This window comes from Bombina bombina, chromosome 5 (genome assembly GCF_027579735.1).
Source record: "Bombina bombina isolate aBomBom1 chromosome 5, aBomBom1.pri, whole genome shotgun sequence".
In the NCBI taxonomy this organism is placed as follows: Eukaryota; Metazoa; Chordata; class Amphibia; order Anura; family Bombinatoridae; genus Bombina; species Bombina bombina.
Genome location: NC_069503.1, coordinates 967,830,229 through 967,835,228, shown reverse-complemented (window position 1 = coordinate 967,835,228; position 5,000 = coordinate 967,830,229). Strand labels below are relative to the sequence as shown.

General features: G+C 39.8%; 1 protein-coding gene across 1 annotated transcript in view; it reads right to left on the bottom strand.

Annotated features, from left to right (window-relative positions):
- Nucleotides 1-5,000, bottom strand: part of WWP1 (WW domain containing E3 ubiquitin protein ligase 1) — a 530,531-nt gene that overhangs the window by 407,142 nt on the left and 118,389 nt on the right. The window lies entirely within an intron of this gene.

Here is a 5,000-nt window from a genome sequence, read left to right as displayed (position 1 = left end):
CCATCCTCAACCCGAAAAGGCCCCAGAAGCTCATCTTTGATGATACCAGCCCAAACCAGTACTCCACCTCCACCTTGCTGGCGTCTGAGTCAGACTGGAGCTCTCTGCCCTTTACCAATCCAGCCATGGGCCCATCCATCTGGCCCATCAAGACTCACTCTCATTTCATCAGTCCATAAAACCTTAGAAAAATCAGTCTTGACGTTTCAGTTTGTGTGTCTTGTTCAGTGGTGGTCGTCTTTCAGCCTTTCTTACCTTGGCCATGTCTCTGAGTATTGCACACCTTGTGCTTTTGGGCACTCCAGTGATGTTGCAGCTCTGAAATATGGCCAAACTGGTGGCAAGTGGCATCTTGGCAGCTGCACGCTTGACTTTTCTCAGTTCATGGGCAGTTATTTTGCGCCTTGGTTTTTCCACCCGCTTCTTGCAACCCTGTTGACTATTTTGAATGAAACGCTTGATTGTTCGATGATCACGCTTCAGAAGCTTTGCAATTTTAAGAGTGCTGCATCCCTCTGCAAGATATCTCACTATTTTTGACTTTTCTGAGCCTGTCAAGTCCTTCTTTTGACCCATTTTGCCAAAGGAAGTTGCCTAATAATTATGCACACCTGATATAGGGTGTTGATGTCATTAGACCACACCCCTTCTCATTACAGAGATGCACATCACCTAATATGCTTAATTGGCAGTAGGCTTTCGAGCCTATACAGCTTGGAGTAAGACAACATGCATAAAGAGGATGATGTGGTCAAAATACTCATTTGCCTAATAATTCTGCACTCCCTGTATATACACATATATATACACACATATATCTCTATCTCTATATATATATATATATATATATATATATATATATATATATAACATAATTTATGTAAGAACTTACCTGATAAATTCATTTCTTTCATATTAGCAAGAGTCCATGAGCTAGTGACGTATGGGATATACATTCCTACCAGGAGGGGCAAAGTTTCCCAAACCTTAAAATGCCTATAAATACACCCCTCACCACACCCACAATTCAGTTTAACGAATAGCCAAGAAGTGGGGTGATAAGAAAAAAGTGCGAAAGCATATAAAATAAGGAATTGGAATAATTGTGCTTTATACAAAAAAATCATAACCACCACAAAAAAAGGGCGGGCCTCATGGACTCTTGCTAATATGAAAGAAATGAATTTATCAGGTAAGTTCTTACATAAATTATGTTTTCTTTCATGTAATTAGCAAGAGTCCATGAGCTAGTGACGTATGGGATAATGACTACCCAAGATGTGGATCTTTCCACACAAGAGACACTAGAGAGGGAGGGATAAAATAAAGACAGCCAATTCCTGCTGAAAATAATCCACACCCAAAATAAAGTTTAATGAAAAACAGAAGCAGAAGATTCAAACTGAAACCGCTGCCTGAAGTACTTTTCTACCAAAAACTGCTTCAGAAGAAGAAAATACAACAAAATGGTAGAATTTGGTAAAAGTATGCAAAGAGGACCAAGTTGCCGCTTTGCAAATCTGATCAACCGAAGCTTCATTCCTAAACGCCCAGGAAGTAGAAACTGACCTAGTAGAATGAGCTGTAATCCTATGAGGCGGAGTCTTACCCGACTCAACATAGGCAAGATGAATTAAAGATTTCAACCAAGATGCCAAAGAAATGGCAGAAGTTTTCTGGCCTTTCTAAAACCGGAAAAGATAACAAATAAACTAGAAGTCTTTCGGGAAAGACTTAGTAGCTTCAACATAATATTTCAAAGCTCTAATAACATCCAAAGAATGCAACGATTTCTCCTTAGAATTCTTAGGATTAGGACATAATGAAGGAACCACAATGTCTCTACTAATGTTGTTGGAATTCACAACTTAGGTAAAAATTCAAAAGAAGTTCGCAACACCGCCTTATCCTGATGAAAAATCAGAAAAGGAGACTCACAAGAAAAAACAGATAATTCAGAAACTCTTCTGGCAGAAGAGATGGCCAAAAGGAACAAAACTTTCCAAGAAAGTAATTTAATATCCAATGAATGCATAGGTTCAAATGGAGGAGCTTGAAGAGCCCCCAGAACCAAATTCAAACTCCAAGGAGGAGAAATTGACTTAATGACAGGTTTTATACGAACCAAAGCTTGTACAAAACAATGAATATCAGGAAGAATAGCAATCTTTCTGTGAAAAAGAACAGAAAGAGCAGAGATTTGACCTTTCAAGGAACTTGCGGACAAACCCTTATCTAAACCATCCTGAAGAAACTGAAATATTCTCGGTATTCTAAAAGAATGCCAAGAAAAATGATGAGAAAGACACCAAGAAATATAAGTCTTCCAGACTCTATAATATATCTCTCTGGATACAGATTTACGAGCCTGTAACATAGTATTAATCACAGAGTCAGAGAAACCTCTTTGACCAAGAATCAAGCGTTCAATCTCCATACCTTTAAATTTAAGGATTTCAGATCCTGATGGAAAAAAGGACCTTGAGACAAAAGGTCTGGTCTTAACGGAAGAGTCCACGGTTGGCAAGAGGCCATCCGGACAAGATCCGCATACCAAAACCTGTGAGGCCATGCCGGAGCTACCAGCAGAACAAACGAGCATTCCTTCAGAATCTTGGAGATTACTCTTGGAAGAAGAACTAGAGGCGGAAAGATATAGGCAGGATGATACTTCCAAGGAAGTGATAATGCATCCACTGCCTCCGCCTGAGGATCCCGGGATCTGGACAGATACCTGGGAAGTTTCTTGTTTAGATGAGAAGCCATCAGATCTATTTCTGGAAGTTCCCACATTTGAACAATCTGAAGAAATACCTCTGGGTGAAGAGACCATTCGCCCGGATGCAACGTTTGGCGACTGAGATAATCCGCTTTCCAATTGTCCATACCTGGGATATGAACCGCAGAGATTAGACAGGAGCTGGATTCCACCCAAACCAAAATTCGAGATACTTCTATCATAGCCAGAGGACTGTGAGTCCCTCCTTGATGATTGATGTATGCCACAGTTGTGACATTGTCTATCTGAAAACAAATGAACAACTCTCTCTTCAGAAGAGGTCAAGACTGAAGAGCTCTGAAAATTGCACGGAGTTCCAAAATATTGATCGGAAATCTCACCTCCTGAGATTCCCAAACCCCTTGTGCCGTCAGATACCCCCACACAGCTCCCCAACCTGTAAGACTTGCATCTGTTGAGATTATAGTCCAGGACGGGAGAACAAAGAAGCCCCCTGAACTAAACGATGGTGATCTGTCCACCATGTCAGAGAGTGTCGTAAAATCGGTTTAAAGATATTAATTGAGATATCTTTGAGTAATCCCTGCACCATTGGTTCAGCATACAGAGCTGAAGAGGTCGCATGTGAAAACGAGCAAAGGAGATCGCATCTGATGCGGCAGTCCTAAGACCCAACATTTCCATGCATAAGGCTACCAAAGGGAATGATTGTGACTGAAGGTTTTGACAAGCTGATATCAATGTTAAACTTCTCTTGTCTGACAAGGACAGAGTCATAGACACTGAATTTATCTAGAAACCTAAAAAGGTTACCCTTGTCTGAGGAATCAATGAACTGATTGGTAAATTGATCCTCCAACCATGAACTTGAAGAAACACCACAAGTCGATTCGTATGAGATTCTTCGAAAATGAGAAGACTGAGCAAGTACCAAGATATCGTCCAAATAAGGAAATACCAAAACCCTGTTCTCTGATTACAGAAAGAAGGGCACCGAGAACCTTTGAAAAAAATTCTTGGAACTGAGGCTAGGCCAAACGGTAGAGCCACAAAACTGGTAATGCTTGTCTAAAAAGAGAATCTCAGACACTAAAAGTGATCTGGATGAATCGGAATATGCAGATACACATCCTGTAAATCTATTGTAGACATATAATGCCCTTGCTAAACAAAAGGCAGGATAGTCCTACAGTAACCATCTTGAATGTTGGTATCCTAACATAACGATTCAATAATGATAGATCCGGAACTGGTCTGAAGGAATTGACCTTCTTTGGTACAATGAAGAGATAAAATAAAACCCCAGCCCCTGTTCCAGAACTGGAACTGGCATAAATACTCCAGCCAACTCTAGATCTGAAACACATTTCAGAAATGCTGAGCCTTTGCTGTGTTAACTGGGACACGGGAAAGAAAAGAATCTCTTAGCAGGAGGCCTTAACTTGAAGCCAATTCTGTACCTTTCTGAAACAATGTTTCTGAAACCAGAGATTAAGAACGGAATTGATCCAAATTTCTTTGAAGAAAACGTAATCTGCCCCATACCAGCTGAGCTGGAATAAGGGCCGCACCTTCATAGGTATTTAGGAGCTGGCTATAGGTTTCTATAAGGCTTGGATATATTCCAAACTGGAAATAGTTTCCAAACTGATACCGCTCCTGAGGATGAAGGATCAGGCTTTTGTTCCTTGTTGTGAGGAAAGGAACGAAAATGATTATTTACCCTGGAAAGAAAGGGAAAGCAAAGTTGACTTAGAAGACATGTCAGCATTCCAAGTTTAATCCATAAAGCTTTTCTAGCTAAAATAGCTAGAGACATATACCTGACAACAACTCAAATGATATCAAAAGATGGTATCACCAATAAAATTATTAGCATGTTATAGAATAATAATAATGCTATAAAATTATGATCTGTTACTTGTTGCGCTAAAGCTTCTAACCAAAAAGTTGAAGCTGCAGCAACATCCGCTAAAAATATAGCAGGTCTAAGAAGATTACCTGAACATAAGTAAGCTTTTCTTAGAAAGGATTCAATTTTCCTATCTAAAGGATCCTTAAATGAAGTACTATCTGCCGTAGGAATAGTAGTACATTAGCAGGAGAAGAGACAGCCCCATAACCTTAGGGATTTTTGTCCCAAAAACTAATCTGTCAGATGGCACAGGATATAATTTGCTTAAACGTCTAGAAGGAGTAAATAAATTACCCAAATTATTCCATTCCCTGGAAATTACTTCAGAAATAGCATCAGGGAGAT